The sequence below is a fragment of the Balaenoptera borealis genome (genome assembly GCF_965194805.1).
Source record: "Balaenoptera borealis genome assembly, chromosome: 14".
Lineage (NCBI taxonomy): Eukaryota > Metazoa > Chordata > Mammalia > Artiodactyla > Balaenopteridae > Balaenoptera > Balaenoptera borealis.
The window spans coordinates 19,110,634-19,129,021 of record NC_138875.1 but is presented as its reverse complement, the minus strand read 5'-3'; the positions used below and the strand labels follow the sequence as shown (position 1 = coordinate 19,129,021).

General features: G+C 43.5%; 1 pseudogene across 1 annotated transcript in view; it reads right to left on the bottom strand.

The window, feature by feature from the left end:
* Positions 1-6,119: 6,119 nt before the first annotated feature.
* The window catches only part of LOC309610645 (cyclin-dependent kinase 2-associated protein 2 pseudogene), a 37,426-nt pseudogene continuing 25,157 nt past the window's right edge, over positions 6,120-18,388 (bottom strand). The window contains exon 2 of the transcript XR_014249729.1: positions 6,120-18,385. The product of XR_014249729.1 is annotated as a cyclin-dependent kinase 2-associated protein 2 pseudogene (transcript). The remainder of the gene's footprint in view (positions 18,386-18,388) is intronic.

Below are 18,388 nucleotides of genomic sequence, written 5' to 3'. Positions count from 1 at the left end.
CTTTGCTTTGACTCCTCTCCTTCCGGCATCCTGTTCTGGGACAGAAATGACACCACAAAGGTTTCCTGTGCCTGTCCTCTCCACTTCTGACCCCTCACTACATCCTCTGTCCACCTATTTGGAGAGCAATGATTTGGTTCCTCTGGAATTCCTCCCTCTCCATATGCTTGATGACACTTGTTGCTAATTTGGGATGCCATAAATGCTGGGCAAGGTCTGGACTGAACTCTTGTCGACTGTTAGTCTCCTAGTTACTTGCTTATTAGCAAAACGGAAAATGTAATATTTCCAGCTATTATCGGTCCTAATTTGTTGAGGGTCCCTCCTCACTGCAGTCTGCCTGACTGTTCTGAATATCTGAAACAACTGAAATCCTTAAACTCTTTCAGGTACTTTCTGAACGCTCACTTATTTTGAAAAGACATTCTTGAGGTGTCAGAAATCAGTGTCCTTTGGGGCAACCAGAGAGAGGGTCCTCTGGATGGAGCCTGAGGTCAAGGCCACCAAATCGGGGACTGAGGAGGTGCCCCCTGCTGTTCACTCTTCAGAGCCTTCCCTTCCCTCTCTGGGGAATCTTGTGTATGTAGAATTAAGGTTTCAGCCTATTGCATAAGAGCCAACGGCCACGCTTAATTCTGTGGTCTGCGGAACACTTCACACATGGTTGCCGGTCAGAAGATATTAAATGGTAGTCATGACCATAATGCCATAGAAAAATCATTAGAAGAAGTTGGGTCCTGTCACCTTCATGGCACTCTCCTCCCAGCAAGTTAACAACCAATGGGGTTGGGAGGTCGGGCCAGGTGCAGAAATGAGCCCCAGGCTGTGGGTGGAGGTGCTGCTTGCTGTGTGCACATCTGCCCTGCGTCAGGAGGCCTTGGTCCCAGGCCCTGCGCTGCCTGCCTGCTGGCCCACCGCCTCTGGACACTCGCCGCTGCAGACACACAACTGGAATTAACTTCCCAACTGCACACGTAGGCCACATATTTTTGTCTTCTTTCTTAAAGTGAAATCATTTTTTCCTATCTATTGAGAGACGCTGTTAACTCATTTTCTCTGAACTCACACCTAAACAGGATCACTGATGCCTCAGAAACCAGGACTTCAATATTGGCCTTCTTGGAGTCTGCATGTCCAGAGCTGAGAAATTCTAGAAATGTTTAGCCAAGTGCTTGGCACAGAGATCGCACTCAGAATGTAGTTTCCTGAAGGAAGGAAAGAGAAAGGAAGGGCGGTGGTGATGTTTTCTGATATTCTAAAACCCAGAGACATTCAAGGGTTAAGCCCTCTTTGGGTCATTCCAAGCCTTTCAAAGTAATCTAAATCTAAGAGAAAACACCTACTTCTTTGCTCCATGCTCTTGTGACAGAGATCTGGAGAGGCTGGGAAGGATAGAATAACAACGGTTACATTAATGGTACCTAACGGTTACTGAGAACTTTTTACAAGTCACTCTGGAAACCTTTTATATGCATGGGCTCACTGGCTTCTCAAAGCAACCCTATGGATGATGTAGGTTATACTGTTATCCCTCTTTTAAAGATGAGCAGACAGAATCTAGAGAAGTTAAGTAACAGGTAGGAAGTCTTGGGGGGACTGAATTAGATCTCACATTCACTTAGGAATTTTTTAAAGAACTTTTGTGAAGGTTCTGGGAGGCTTCTCCCCAGTGCCAAGTTCTCTTTGGCTTTGAGCTGGCAGAGTGTGAAGTAAGGGGCCCAGTGTCCCCATTTGCTGTTGCTCTAAATTTGAGTCTGACTTGACAGTGATGCTACACTGTGTCCTCTTCCCAACTCTCCATCAGCCAGGATCTCCTGGTTCTCAGGACCCCCATGCTTCTTCCCTTTATTGCCTCCTCATCTTCCGGGGGGCGGGGGTGCGTGAGGGACGACGGTTCGGTCTCTTTCAGCTGGATGTCATCAAGGCTTTTCTGAGTCGCTGCTATGGAGACAAAGCCCAGGTACCGTTTCCGTTTGCCACACTTGCTATTAAAAGACAGGCACGGCTTGTGAGCCCAAGATGTTCAGTGAATCAACCTGGAACTTACCCCTTTTTAAAAATTTTAATAGAGGGTAATTCATGCAAGTTTGTTGGCAAGCCATCTGCCTCGGGGACCCAGCACAGGTTAGATAATTAAACTCAACCTGTTCCTGCATGGCTGTCTGACTTACCGTTTACCTTGTCTCAGACGCCTCAGCTCCGAAAACCCACTCTCCAAACTGGTTAACTCACTGTTTTCCCCAAACACCTGTCTCGCCTTCTTATTTTTCCTCGTGCCATTCCATCCACCTGGAATGCCCTTACTTTCCCTCTCCCTCTCCAGATCCTTTTCATGTGCTTCACAACATGTTCCCTGATCACCTCCCTCACGACTATCTTTCTCCCGCCCCTGAATTCCAATCATGATGAATTCTATATAATTCAGCTGGTAATTAATCATATGCAGCCTTATGATATTCCTTCCATTGTTACCCTGAACTGTTATTTAAATCTTTAATTTTAATATAACTGTTTCCATATGTTTGCCTCGTTGCCATAATTGGAATATAAGATCATCAAAAGCAGGAGATATAGCATATAATTGTATTCCCTTTAGTCCCTTGTATGGGGCTGAGTTGCAGATTTTTCTTTTTCTTTGTGATTTATTTATTGGCCAATTAGACAATCAAAAAGATAAAACTTTATCAAATTACTTTGGCAATAACAGATCATAGTTAGTGGGTGATAAACATGTGTGGGTGTTGGGAGAATGTGGTCCTTTCGTCCTTGAGGTGTGTTTTAAACCAAAGCACTGAGGGATGAGCGGGAAAAGGGGAACCATGCTTGAGGTATAGCAGGATAAGAAGGCATTTGTGAAGGAGTCCACTGGCCAGATCTCCTCCAGACAGCTTCCCTTCTGCTCCTTCTCTTCCAAGTGAGCACATATTACTCTAGAAAAATACTTCCATAACCTCTTGCCTTATCTTTCTCTTCTCCTCCAGCCACCTGGCAACACACACACACTCATATTCCTTCTCCTTTCCTCTCATCTCAAGCCCTCATGGAGACACAGTCTAATGCTTCCACTCTGACTGAGGCATCTTCCTCTGCTCCTCAAGTCCAGGTACTTTGAAACTTCACTGTAGATAGAAATTTAAAAATTACAATATTACCTTAGATAAATTTAGTGTATGTGGTAGACAGCCTCTAAGACAACCTCCAAGGATCTCTGCTGCCTGCCAGTATTCACAGGTGTGTAGAGTCCCCTCCCTTGAACACAGCGTGGACCTAGTGACATGTTTCTAATGAGTAGAATATACAAAAGTGATGGTTTGTCACTTTTCAAATTAGGTTGCAAAAAAAACCTCTGATTTCTGTCCCATGCACTTCTCTCTCTCTCTCTCTCTCTCTCAGCCTTCCCTTGGAAGGAATCCGGTGGTGGGCTGTGAACAGCCCTACAAAGAGGCCCACATGGAAACTGATGTCTCAAGGGCCCAAGACCTGCCATGTGAATGAGTTTGGAAGCAGATCCTCCCCCAGTTGAACCCTAAGATGAGACTGCAGCCCTGCCAACACCTTAATGGCAGCCTTGGGAGAGATCCTGAGCCAGGGAACTGAGCTAAGCTGCCGAGATTAAGTCATACTCACTGTGAAATTATAAATGTTTGCTGTTTTAAGCCACCAAGTTTTTAGAATTATTTGTTAGGCGGCTATAAACAACTAATACGGTATTTAATTATGGTAAACCATTCGGGAGATGGCCAAGATTGCCTGAATGCCTCTGATTATATTTACAGCATTTTCCTTCTGAGCGCTTGAAAAATATGGATGGTTCATGTCAGATACAATGATTGAGTTGACACTAAGGTGGTTGCTACATCTCCTATTTGCTGCCTGCCTTTCATCATGGTGAAACCAGCTGATGCTTAGCAATATAGATCATGAACTGGGCAAGGATTTTACAGCTAGATAAATATCTGGTAAAAGAGGCAGCACGAAATGAGTCACTTGGCCAGCTCCAAATTTCAAGACGTTCAGGGAAGTCTGGTATCCTCAATGGCTTAGTCTCTGAAGTTCAGCAAAATTTGAATAGCTTAGAAAAGAACTAAGCTATTATTTCACTATTTGTGATAATACCTTCCCTAGTCAGAATAAATCTCACTTGTTTAATGGAGGAACTGGGGCAGCAAACCACAGCCCACAGGCCAAACCTGTACCACTGCCTGTTTTTATAAATAAGGTTTTATTGGAACACAGCCACGCCCATTTGTTTAGATATTGGCTATGGCTGCATTTGCGCTGCAGTGGTGGAGGTGAGTAGTTGCAACAGTCAGTGAAATCCACAAAGCCTAAAATATTTATCATCTAGCCCCTTACAGAAGAAGTGTGTTGATCTCTCCTCAAAGGCAATTATTTGCAGAATGTATTAGAAGGAACACTGTTTCTATGGGATGTTAATTAATGTTATATGGGAAACCAATGGGTTCTGTGGTCAAATGTTTAGGAAATACTGAGTTAAACAAAGTTAAACATGTTGCTTTCCACCGAACTTCTCTGAGCCCTTCATAAATCTCTAAGAGGAGGACATGGAATACTGCATTTTTAAAACTTTTTTGACCAGGAAGCTCCTTGTTTCAGATCGCCTCTCAAGAGACTAGTGTCCAGCCCATGGGGAAATGCTACTCTAGAACTATGAAAGCAGCAGTTTTCAAAGTATTAACTTTGCATATAAAATGGGGTAGACATAAACATCAACAACCTTTGATTTCTAAAAGCATCTGTAACAATTTGAAAATATGCAGAGAGATGGCCTTACTGATCGTGAGCCCAATATGAAATTGACATTAAGAAAGTCAGACATAGGAGGGAGGGAGATGCAAGAGGGAAGAGATATGGGAACATATGTATATGTATAACTGATTCACTTTGTTATAAAGCAGAAACTAACACACCATTGTAAAGCAATTATACTCCAATAAAGATGTTAAAAAAAAAAAAAGTCAGACATAAACAAGAAGTTGTATGTTAACAGTGGGCTCTGTCTTTGCAGAGATAGCCACACTCAAAATAATTTTAAAGTTGAAAGGAGAGCAATATGAGATTCTACTTCAGTAGGTCTCAAATTTTGTACCATGGAGTCCTCGTGCTTCATGTAGATACCTTAAGGACTATTGCAGCTGGGAATTAAGGAGGATCTAGATTTCAATAGCCAATTTGAAAAATGGCTTCTGTTACTCAAAAGAAGTTTGATAATCATTAATCTATTCCAAACTCTTTTTCTAGAAATGAAGGACAATGAAGAATGAAGATTTCTAGAGGACTAGAGAGATCATGGTCACAGACGGTCAGCCCTGGATCTACAGCCAAGGTTCAGACCTATGTTATGACTGTCCTTTCCCTCACACCATGTGGATATATTAAGGCCTGTGGATATATTTTGTGGGTAACTGGCCAGGGTTAGAGGCCCAGTCTTTAAGCCTGGGAAACTGCTAGCTCCATTCACAACCCCAGTCTGAACCAGCATGGGATGAGGAGAAGAACACCAGGAAGAGTTTGGTGAGTTCAAGTGAAGAAGATAAATTACAAAGTATGACACTGATATAATAGGATGTAGACAGGGATGTTTCCTGTTGTCCCAGAAACATGGCCAAGGTCCAAAGCTGAGCTTGAAACTGTTGGTGATAAGCATTTTCCCAGAGGGCTCCATCTCCGAACTGTCCCCAGTCAAATTAAGAAATGAACTGAGTTGAGGATGGATGGGTAGTAACTAGTCTTTGGTGAAGTCCGTGTTCATGATGAAAGTCTCTTCCCTCATGTCTCTGTGGCCATGGAGGGTGCCTCCCTCTCCCCAAAGCCAAGTAAGGCAGTCTCCAAGAGAATCGTGAGTAAATACTGATGGTGACTCTGAGAAAGGGAGACTGGTGGGGTACATGCTGGGCTGCAGACCTCAAGTTCTCCTCTGGTGCAGCCACAGGAATGGGGCCTTGAAAGCTATTGAGAGAACGTGCTAGGAAACAAGAAGTATGGCATGCTTTCCTTTCTATGTTCTAATGCCTGCAAAGGCAAGAGGAGAAAAGAGTGTTGACTTGATGCATATGACCTGGAGTCTTGGCGGGGGTGAGGGGGGGGCGCCGGGGGAGGCATATTTGAGTACAGAGTCTAGTGTTCACTTAGAGGTTTCTGAAGGCAGTTTGTCTAGGTCCAGAGCTCCAGTCAGCAGGGCTGGCATATGCCTGGAAATTAAATGCTGCAGCCCTACCCCATCTCAAGTCTCTGTGGACTTGAGGAAGTCTCTGTGGAAGAGAACTCCAGCAGTAGAGAACTCTCACAGTTCCATGTGAAACAACATGGAAGTTAGAAGGACAGGGGCCACGGAGCCATTCAAGATAACCACTGGACCAAGTGATGAGAAGCCCAACATGAACAAGGGGTTGGAGATGTTTATTAATGCTCAAGCCCAAGATACGACTGCCTTCTGGGTGGAGGGAGGCGTTGTCAGTGATAGAAGGGGCCAGGGAGAAGTTGAACACACATGAACACACACACACATGTTCACACATACACCTCCTGCATGCAGGCTGACCCATGAACTGAGAGCACCGACATCAGAAAGGACCAGACTGAAGGAGGGCTAGACCAGGACCCCTTCCTGTACCACATGCTCCAGTACATCTGCTCCCTCCCTGCTGACCATGCCACGATGGAGGCTTCTGGTGTCTAAAGAAAGGAGTCCAAAGAGAGGAGGCAGGAGGCAAGTACGTGAAGAGCGGACTGCCAACCTCCAAGCCATCAAGTGGAAGACACAACAGTGTGTGGGGGTAGAGGGTTGGGGCGGGGGGGTAGGATACAAGATTTGAGTCTGATTTGAGACTGAAGTATCAAAATAAATAGGACTGAGTCTTAAATAACAAAATGGACTGTTCTCATAACCAAAAGGGACAGGAAAGTTAGAGGAGCTGGCCAAGTTGCTGTTAAGGGAATTACTTCTCAGCAGGAAAGGTGGGTCAACATAGCCTAGTTGAAGGGGCTGTTATTGGATACGTATAAAACGGTTTCATTTGTATACCCAGAACATGTTGAGACGCCCTAATAAATTTGTTCCATAAGATAAACACTTTGGACAGAATTTTAATGTTTTCTTATTTCTAATGCTTTTCTTCTAAGGGATTCTGAAGGCAACATGCCAATATTTTCCCCGTTCTGCAAATTAGCACACAGAGAGAGTGGTGTTGGTTATCAAAGGGACTCTGAATCTATCTACAGCCTTCTGTCTTCTACTCATATCATGAGGCAGCTGACTCCCTCTCAGACCCAAAAGTGATCCACTTCTAATTGGGAACAGAACTTTTCAATGCTTGAGCCCAAAACAAATTAAAAAGTAGAGCCTGAGGAGGAGGGGAAGGAGATGGGAAAAGTTTTGCTTTTCCCCTAATTTGAGAATCTGTGATTTCTCACTGGTTTTTATCAGTACCAAGATTTTTTTTGTTTTGTTTTGTTTTGTGGTTCTTTTCATGTCTCTTTTCTTTTTCTTTTTTTTTTAATTTTCACAGTTCTCTATTCAAGACTAAATTTGTCTGTTTTAAAAAGTCCATCTGGCTTTTGTGTTATGGAAGCCCACACAAGCCTGCACCAACCGTTCTAGAAGCAACAAAGAGTTATCAAATGGACCGAGTTTCAAATGAAGGGACAGCAAGCTAATTAAGGGATGAGTTTCTTAATAAGGAAAAAAGCACAGTGGGGAGTTGAATGATGCCAAAACACATGAAAGTTTCAAGACTAAAACTGTGAGAAAAAAAAAAAGCAGAAATGAGTTGGCCAATTTTTCAGGCCCCACTCAAAATAAATACATCTATTCCCATTTGTATCAACAGATGAATGTAAATATCACTCAAATAATCTCAAACTAACATTAACATTATACTGAAATATAAATAATTCTGAATATAAAGACAAGTTCAAGACATACCAAAATATAAATATAATAAAACTAGAAATAACATTACATTATATTTATTGTTAAGAGAATGTCACTGGTTTTCTTCAGAAACTTTATTTTTCTGCCTCAACCATACTTAGATTTCCCTCTTACATACTATTCTGGACAGTTTAATTTTCTTTTAACAATGAATGACTAATGTCCTATAAAAGAAAACTTTTGCAAGGAAATCATTTTGTTCAAATGATTCCAGTACAAATGAAATGCAGTTTTTGGCTTTATTTTTAATATTTCATATCAATGTTAATGGACAAGGAAAGAGAAATCATCCAGGAAAGATCAATATTTTCCCATTTATTGAAAAGCTTGTAGATTTAAAATGTATATTCCTGCCATATTTGCATGATCTGGGGTGGGAGGAGTGGTTTGAAGAGGTTTGAAAGCTTTTTCAATTTTGCCTCAAATGTGTTTAGGAAGCTGCTTTATCGCTACACCTCAGTTCACTCCTCAGAACAAGAAAACTGTTCATAACCACAGCAAACCCTGCATGCCTCTAGGAAATGAATTAAGAATCCATTTGTGAGATGTTTCTTTGAATTTCATAAAGAAATGGCATGTTATAATTGCGTGATACCCCAAAGTGAAATCAGGGTGTGGTTATGTTGGAGCATTTCTTTGGTTGAATTAAAGATAAACAAGCAGCCCCTTCACAATCTCTCACTTTTCTGAAAGTAGATTTCCTCAAGAGAAAATCAAATTGTTGCAAATTATAGAAATAGAGAGAAGACAGAGAGATAGATGGAGGATTCTGAGGAGGGCAATAGACCAGCCAAGCTCAGAAAGCTCAGTTACCATCCTGTTAAAATATAACCCACAAAATGTTACACCATAGCATCCTTCACAGCCATCTGCTTCTGCCATTATCTTTGATTCCCACAAACAGATTTCAAAAGTTGAATCTGGCCCTCAGTGAGTTTAGGAACATTTAGCAGGATTTTCTGGATGGGATCAGAAAAGCCACTAATTAACTCAGCATTCCTGGCTTCAGAGACAATCTACCTCTCATCCTTTCAATTAAGGCACAGCATGATCTTATAATTCCTTGTGCCTTTTCACATCCTCCAAAGGACCTAGAATAGAATTTGAATATGTATATTATGCATTCCCATCCATATCTCTGCATCTCCATTTCCACCCCTCCCCCCAGGCCTAACCACCATCATGTCATTGTTCCACATCTGGATTATTGCAGTAGCCACCTACTGGTTTCCCGTCCTCCACTCTAGGTTCCCTCCAATCTCTTCTCCACAGACAGAGTGAACTTTGTCAAAAGTAAATCAGATCAGGCACTCCCCTTTTAAAACCTTCCAGTGACGTTACATTGCATTCTGGGGGAAAAAAAAAAATCCCATCTCAATGTAATAGCTGCTAAAGCATTATATGTCAGTTAGCTATTGCTGCATAACAAATTACCCCAAACTTAGTGGCATAAAATAGCAACAATTTCTGTTGTGTCAATGGGATTTTGCTGATATCGGCCAGGTATGCCTGGGCTCATGGATGTATCTGTGAGTTGGCTGGGGTTCTGCTTCACGTAGCTCTCATTCTCCTACATGAAGACTATGTGCTAATAAGCCAGATGTTAGTGAAGTTTTTTGTTGTTGTTGTTTGTTTTTTAATTTTAATTTGCAGCCAAACACAGTCTGGGAGTGGGCCTGATTAGGCAGAGCATGTACTATACCTAGGACCCACAGCACTTTCAGGAGTCCACAAAATTATTTTCATTTTACTTTAAAATCAGAAGAAAAAAATGAATATGATAAAAATAAATATTCAATAATGAGTCCATTAGTATTTTTGTCTTATACCAACACAGTTATAAAATATCATTTTGAATCATTTTTTCATAGATGATGTAGCCCTTGAAGGTAAAAGGGCCTAGGGTCACAAAAGCCATAATGCAAACCTGCATAATCCTAACTAATGAAGCTAGAACCCTAGAAAACTGATTATTGGTCCTGTTTTTTTCACTTCTGTAAGCCATGGAGATTTATGAAATTTCAATTTCATCCTTAAAAGAACAGGGAGTTAACTGGTGAGAGTTTCATCTAACCTCTCTGGAAAGTGGGTACCTCAAACACTGGGGCATTTCTCCCTGCATTTGTTAGCCTGCTCTACCCTAGCGCACTTGGATGTTTTCCTCTACCTAGGAGACACAATTTTTAATGAATATCATCCCACGATTGGTCTATTACTCTGAGGTGCTCATCATCAACTCATGACCATGAGTTGCTAATACAACACAGTTATGTGGAGAATTACTTTAGGCCTTTACCAAGAGCAGTGGAAGACTCTTTCCTGCAAGAGTTTATGCTATTTTCCAGGCAGAGTGTTTCCTCATTTTATTTACATAGAAGTCCTCTTTACATTTTGTTTACATGGAGGACGCAATCACATTGTCAATTCTCTTAGGTTTACAGAAATCTAATGCTGGCAGAACAACATGAGACTCAGAGGAGACATAAAAATGGAAGTTACCATTTGAAAAAGTGAGGCAAAACTATCTTTCACCTTTCAAGATAATTAGATTCAGTTTAAAAGAACTTTCCTTATCTGGCATAGTCTTGTCCTTCCCACAAGAATAAATATGCTTAGTCACCATATATATATATTTAGTTATTCCATCCTTTTTTAAAGAAGCTGTGCAAGTTTTTAGATCACTGCATAGAGTATATTCCAAAGTTCATTTGTCTTGTGAAACTATGAATTAGCTTTGCAATTTTAAAATTATTTTGACATAATTCTTTATTTTTTAATAGATAGTTCATTTCCTGTTTCCATGTGTCTCTTAATGATTATGTGAGAGCTTGGATTACTTTTCCTCTCTGGTCCCCAAACCACAAATGGGAAAAACTGCAATCCTGCAAGGGCCACGTAAGCTACCTAAATATTTTCACAGATTCTGTGATTTCTTTTTTTGATGAACTGGGAGAGAACGTTTCATGGCATTTTTACCCTTCCGGAATGTAGAATTCATTTAATATCTTCTCTGTTTACACATATTTCTTGGTATTCAGTATTCCTAATACCCACAGGGCTCCATAAAAATATGGCTTTTCAAGCCCTCCTCTTTCGGGGACTCCACAGGTCTTGTGGCCCATGAATTGAAGAAAACACTCCCTCTTCCTCAGCTCTCAGTTTGAATTATTGTGCTTAAAATTCCTAAGCTTGAGCTCACCTATTCCTCCCTTTCATTACACTTCTGAAGGTGATACTTGGACACATCCTCAAACAATGTGGAGAGACACTTGGGAACGCCCTCTGTAGCATCCTGGGCAGGAAGCACAGGGGGCCGGCCTGGGCCAACTCATCCAGGAGTCACCTGGAGAACAAGCTTGTGCTGAGCAAGGTGGCCACTCCCTCTCAGCTGTCTCCCTTCCTCATTTCTAGGAGGGGATCCCTGATTTCCCTTGTGGGACTAAGGCAGTGATTCTCAAAGGCTGGTCCCTGTACCAGCAGCATCAATATCACCTGAGAACCTGTTAGAAATGTAAATTATTGAGCCCCACTTCAGACCTCCTGAACTGGAAACCCTGGAGTTGGTACCCAGTCACCTGTGTTTTAACAACCCTTCCCGGTGATGACGATTCTCATGTTTGAGAACCACTGGGATAAGACCTGGTTTTTATTAAAACTAAAAGTTAAACACACGACCTATTTACTTAGCACCTCCAGAGGCTTTTTGAAATCCGTGCTTCCTGGTCCCGATTAGATGGCTCTGCTTTAGGTGCTCACCGCAGCCTCTGCCCTTCCAGGTCCCAGGCAGTGTTGGCAAAGGGCCACTGGAAGAAGTGTGCAGAGTCTGTTTTTGACAGCGTCTCCTAGTTCCTTTCAGCACTTCTATCCTTTACATTTCTATCTGTGTCAGTCACACCAACTGTTGTTCCCTGAATCTTTTAATCCCCTCCCACTCTAAGATTTCAGGTGGTAAAGGCTGAAATTGCTACTCTTTCCAAGACAACTTGAATTTTAATGCAATATCTTAAAGACCTAACAACCATCATTATCATCTGCATCTGTCAGGATACCTCGGTTATATTACACTGACAAACAACCCCCTAGTCTCAGGGGTTTACAGCCATGAAGGGTTATAACCACTCCCACCGGATGTCCAGCGTGAATCGGTGGCGGAAAGGAAAACCTGCTGATTGAGGTGAACTGCAGGGGGGAACCCAGCTGGCAGCAACTAGAATCTGACCCGTGAATGTGGCAGAGGGAAAGGGTGTGGCAAAGCACAGACTGGCCCACCAGGCTCTGTCCGGAAGTCACAGTGACATGGCTTTCCTTCCCATGTCATTGGTCAAACCTGCTAACGTGGCCACGCCTGACCTCAGCGGAACACTGGAGTTTCGTCACGCCCCAGGGAGAAGAAATGGCTATTGCTGAACTGTGATGTCATCTTAGCCCATCAACCAAAGGACAGACCACCAATATAGAATTTCAAACTCTGTGGTGGATAATGAAACAATCTCTGAGTGCACCTGCTGGGTGGGTCCGGGGTGGAGGGAGCTCCCCTGGCGGAGGCTGCTTCTTGATGGTCCTCAAGCACAGTCATGGGGACTGTTCCCCAGAGGAAAAAGGAAACTGACTTGGATGGCGTGCCACCAGAGGGCTGGCAACTGTGCCAGACCTTCTCCATTCATCTCCTCACCTAATCCTCCTCTCAGCTGGAGAGAAAGGAACTAACCTTCTACAGACAGAAAAAGCCAAGGCCCAGAGCAATTTGAAACTTGCCCCTAGGGACACGGGATGCGGTAGAACTGGGATTCTGACTTCACGGGCGCCCACAACACTGGATCTGCTATCAGAGAGATAAAGGCTGGAGGAAAGACAGCTCTCTCTCACGTGGCAAAGCAAAGCAGTGACTCCTCCACGGAGCCCAGTGTTTCTGGGACAGAATCAGCCTCTAGTAGTGGGAGCGGAATCACCCTCAGGCCCGTGCGATCACTGCTGTCAAAGTGAAACTGTTTCCCCCACTATGGTTACACATTTTCAGGATTTTAATCAAAGGAGCAGTTCTTCAAATAAATGTAGGGAAAACTATATTATTTTTATTTAATGACTATCAAATATTTTTTTTTTCCAAATTATCTTTTATTTAGACAAAAAGGGCATATTTAGCAAAAGACGCACTGAGAAAAGAGTCGCCATGGCCCAGGAGACAGGGCTGGGAGGCGACAGGCCTTCGGAGGCCCTGCTGGGGAGAAGGGGTCTGGGAAAAGCGGCGAGAAGTCCTGGGTAAGTGCTGAGTGGCGGGGGCCCCAGAAAGGGGAAAGCTCCAGTTGGATCAACACTCTTGGCAGGTCGTGGGTGGGATTCGCAGTGACCTCGCTGCTGACTCCTTTGGGATTTTCCAGTTAGTGCTGCTGACTGGAGTGAGAGCCGCCCACTGGTTCCTGGAGGGCACCCACCAAGTGACACAGGACAGGAAGCCCAGGATGGGAAGTGCAACGCGGGGTGAAGGCCAGGGAGAAGCAGGTGCTCTGCAGCGGCCCGGAAAGGTCCAGATGCTGAGGCGGAGTCGAGTCCTGCTGCGTGCGGGCGTGCCACTCTGTCTCTGCCAGGCGCTCTCTGCCTAGGGCCCGGGCACGGACGATGCTTCTCTTCAGGCGCTCCATGGCGCTCGTGCTGCCAGCATAGGTCGGACGGGCCGGATCTCTTTGCCCAGCTCCTCTATGACCGACAGCAGGCCGGCGTAAGTGCTCTGGGAGCCCTGGGCGCCAGGTGGTTTCATTGCCTGCACGTAGCCCATGGAGGGCGGTCCACAGTCGTTAAACAGTGGTCTGAAAGGGGCAGCGGCTCTGGCACCGAGCCGGAGATGGGACACTTCCGGCTGTAGGGACTGGGGTGCCGGGCCCAGGGGTGCTGCTGGGGGCGGGGGCGATGGGTTTGTAGGACATCCTCAACTCCTGGGTGCCGCAGAAATCTAGAGTGTCCCTAGATGAATGAAATAAATAAACTAGTTTAATGAAACGAAAAAACTCCACCATTTTAGTAAAGAATACTTCCTATCTTCTTTGCAGGAAGCTCTCTGGTTTACATCATTAATGGTGTATGGAAAGAAAATCTCTGGCTACATTTCAACTTCTAAACCATTGAACAATAAGCACCGATAATGCACATCAGAAGGTATCACTGGTGGAGAAACTAAGAGGGAAAAAAATCCAGGAAGCAGGAGAACAGAAAGCCTCCCGCAAAGTGGGTAACAAGCAGATAACTTCTGTCAACGCTGACTCCAAAAGTGCTTACCTCACTCAGAAAGGGCACCGGAGCCCTCGATGCAAACACATCATGAAATTATGTCGATGCGACGCTGCACTCAGCAGCTCTATCAGCAGGGCTCCAGCTGACTTCAAACGCCTCCCAAGAACACCATGAACTAATAACCACGAGTGCTGTCCAGGGTCAACCCTGAAACACCCCAGGACACAAACACTCAAAGCCCAAGAAGGATGTGATCTTTCAAAGAGTTTTGCAGAGGTCCAAGCCCTTCTAAGTGAATGCACGCCATAGGGACTAGATATTGGTTGTCCTGTAATCCCCAAACTGTCACGATTATAAAACAGGCAGTCTCCAAGAAATTTTTGGCATTTATTATCAAACCCATCAGAGGTACTTTGGGAAAAGAAGAGATCTCACTAGCTGAGGACAAATGCCACGATAATATAGCATGGGGGTATCAGCAAACAGCCATTTGTTTTCCTTCCAGTCCCCGGGAGTGACTTGGGTTAAAATAATATAAACTTGGAGGCACTCATGTATATGGAACTAGCATAAATTAATCCCTAGGCCAACTGCCTGTAATATAGTCACTTGCTGTCTAAATTCTATTGAAATGATAAAAGCCAGCCTAACTTTAATTGCTAGGGTATCTTTCTGTGTTTTCAATAAGATACATACATAAATCCTGAAATTCAACAAATAATAAAGCAAAAACAGCTAAATGCACATATAGTTTTAGGAACTGGCTGATGATCCTCTCATTAGCCTGTTAAAATCCACCAGCTCATCCTATAATTTTCCCTTTACTGTGCTTTAAACTCTCTCTTTATTCCAGCGATGGTGCTGAACACATTCATATATCACAATATATCATCTCTCCATGTTTTCCAGATGGTATTTGATAAAAGGGAAACGAAAGACAGAGCAAAGAAAAATAGATGTTTTCTACTTTGGTTCTTGAAACAGTTTTTCCCTTGGTAGAGAAAAATATGAAACCGCCCACCCAAGGCTAATGAAAAAGCTCAAGAAATATGGTTCATCTAGAAGTGACACCCACTGGACCCAGAGGTTCAGGCCACTCACTCTTTGGTCTTCAGCCAAGCTCTACAAACCAAGGACGAAGATTTCCTTAACTCAGGTGTAAGTTATTACTAGTTTGGGCTGGAAGGAAATTGGCAATGGTTTAGGTGAGTGGTTTGGGGGTAACAAGACTCATCCCAGTATTTGCCCCCGACCTTGATCACCAAGTTCAAGGAGAAAGACATCCACAGTTACGGTAATTTTGATTTTTTTAAGTCAGCATTTATAGACTCAAAGACCTTTAATAAATAAAATTACCAATTTCAAGTGCATCACAAAATATTCTAATGGGTCACTTGAGAAGTAAAAATACCAAGTTAGACTATGACTTTTCCAAAGCTACCTATAAGGATTTGAGTTTTGTACAGCAGATAACCCTGCGAGGATGTTTATTTTTCTTTCAAGACATTTAAATGTAAATACTTATGTCTTATAGGTCTTTTGTGAAGAAAAACAGACCAAACTTCAAAGAAATAAATTACATGGATGGTAAGGAAGATCAAATCATTTTGAAGAAGGAATAAATCTTGTACATAATCAATTTCTCTCATTTCCAATGGTCGTTGCCATTTTGTCTAATTCACCCCCTGGAAATAAGTTGGGGCTGCTTATAAGCCATAACGGACTGCAAATATGAGCGCCTATCTACTCTGCATTCACTCGTAGGGCTTGTCCTGATGGTCAGGGAGGAGAATCTTATGGGACCTCAGGAATATTTACTCTGAGCATCACCTGGCCATGCCCTCCAACAAGGACACCTGGTCTTATCGATTGCAATCCCTTCGCCCAAAAATGTCATTTATCGTCTCAAAAGAATACCCAAAGAGGGGTGCAGGTGTCCCTATTCCGGTGAAACCATCTGCTACTGCAGTCAGGTAAAGGGAGCAGTGACTGGGGCTCCCCAGCTTTGCCTGAACCCTTTTCTCCAAACCTTCAGCCTGAGCCCCGCCAGCACGTTGCTCGGCTCAGCCTTCCTAAGAGACATCATGGAATGTGAAACCTGAATTCACATTTCTCTGCATCATGAACGAGCTGCACAACTTAGATGAGCTACTAGGACAAGTTGAGCCTAGATTTTGTCATCTGAAAAATGGGATAATAATTCGTACCTTATAGGTTCTTCCGAGCACTAAATGGGATAACATTTGTGAAAACACAAAGCAAGAAGTACCTGGCATATGTCTGACGTGCAACAAATTCAACTTTCTTTCTTTTAGTCAATGATACATAGTTTTCCAACTGTCCCCAGCTCTCTCTCTTACTGTCCTAATCTCTTTCAGGCTCTTCTAAAAAGTGTTCACAAGCAACTACTAGCATCATATGGTATCAGAGCTGGAAGGGTCCTCAGACATCATGCAGTCTTGCTGGGATTTTTGCTATGCTTTTGCCCCACCCATACGTCTCCTTCAGGCAGTGTCAAAACCGCTCCTCTAAATGCTGATGCGACATGTGCCTCTGTCGCTTCATAATCTGAATAACCTCAAACATTAGCCGAGGCAAAGGAGCATGGACCTTCAGCACAACCTTCCCACGTGGTTTCTTAGAGGGGAGCTAGTATTTATTGAATACCTACTATGTGCCAGGCACTCAACCTTTGTTATCCTGTTAACCATCACACCTTTTTAAGAAAGGTTGCGTATCTTCTGTTGTTTTGGTATATTTTGTACCTGTGAGAACACAGATGTCACGTGCTCAGTTAGTGACAGAGCCACATCTATATGACTCAAAGCCTGTGTTCTTTTCAGATATCTTATGGCAGAGTAATGGCAAAAGCCACAACCGCCAGGGGTAGAAAGATGAGCTCAGAAACAGAGAGGGAGGTGAGGATTCCAAAGTAATAAAGGCAGCAACTGCCAGTCGTAAGCACATGGGCGGGCAGTCGCCTTGGGGTCTATTGCCGTAGTGAGTTCCAGGAAGCATTGGAGAGCATGGAACCCTTATCAGGAACCAAACCATCCATTGTGTGGAAAACAAATTCTGAACTTTGCTAACCCTGAACAGAATACAAAGGTACAGAGGAATAAACAAAAATATGTGAGACTTGAGAGAGAACATTTGCAGAATTGAATCCAGATTGGTTTGTACGAAGGGTATATGCCAGGTGCTGAGCTACTCTTAATGGATTCGAATCAATTCTCTTATTACTATGTGGTGGGGAGGAAAAGATGAAATGCTTTAAGCCCTTTGAAAAGGAAAAGGTTTATAAAATGCACCGATTCATTAATTTATTGAAGAGATCTCTAGATTGGGAATCAGAGAGACCTAAGGCTTAGTGTCAGTTTTGCCTCTCACTAGCTGTGTGACCTTGGTCGTGCATTAATTCTGTAGTCCTCAGTTTCCCCAACAGAAAAATTAAGGGTCCCTTAGCAGTTTGTAAAATTTTGTCCCAGTTACTCATGTCATTGTATTCTCCAACCATTCCCTGCTGCCACAAAGAGTTGGGGGTGACTGAAAGCCAGAGCTGAGGTTTGTTCCCTCGGCATTGTTCCAAGGAAGCTCTAAATTTGCACATTGTACAGAATCAGGAGCAAGCACTCACAGAGACAGAGAGAGAGAGAGAGAGAAAGACAGATGGCATCAGGCAAAGTTGCTAACCTTTAAAAAGATTCCAGTCTGGCTACCCCAGCAGTCTAGTGGCAGGAATCTGTGCCTAGAGGAGTTGAGACAGGTGAAGCTCTCCCAGGCTGCAGCGCCCAGACCCTGTCGATTCAGCAGCTTCGCCCCCTGCCCTGCAAAAAGCAGCCACGTGGCTCTCCAGCAACAGCCCCACCCACGCGGTCTCTGGGCAACAAGTCCCTAGAGGAAGCCCCTGCTTTCTCTTGCTGCGGACCACTAGGAGCAAAGGAGTTTTGGTGAAAGTTGGGGAGTAAAAGGAGCCCCAAGTCAGAATTCGGTACAGACTTACTTTCTTTGTTTAGTAGAGTCTTGGTCTGTTGGTGGGTTTGAATGGTCTCTGTAGAGTCAGGTGATGGATAAACAGGTCGGAAATCCTGCACCTCAATGAGCACCCTTTTCTGCAGAGTGCATCCCTCCAGAGTCTGTCCACTCCCACTGAGCAAAACATTTTAGGAATTTGCCTCCAGCGAAGAACCCATGAAAAAATGGATTCTA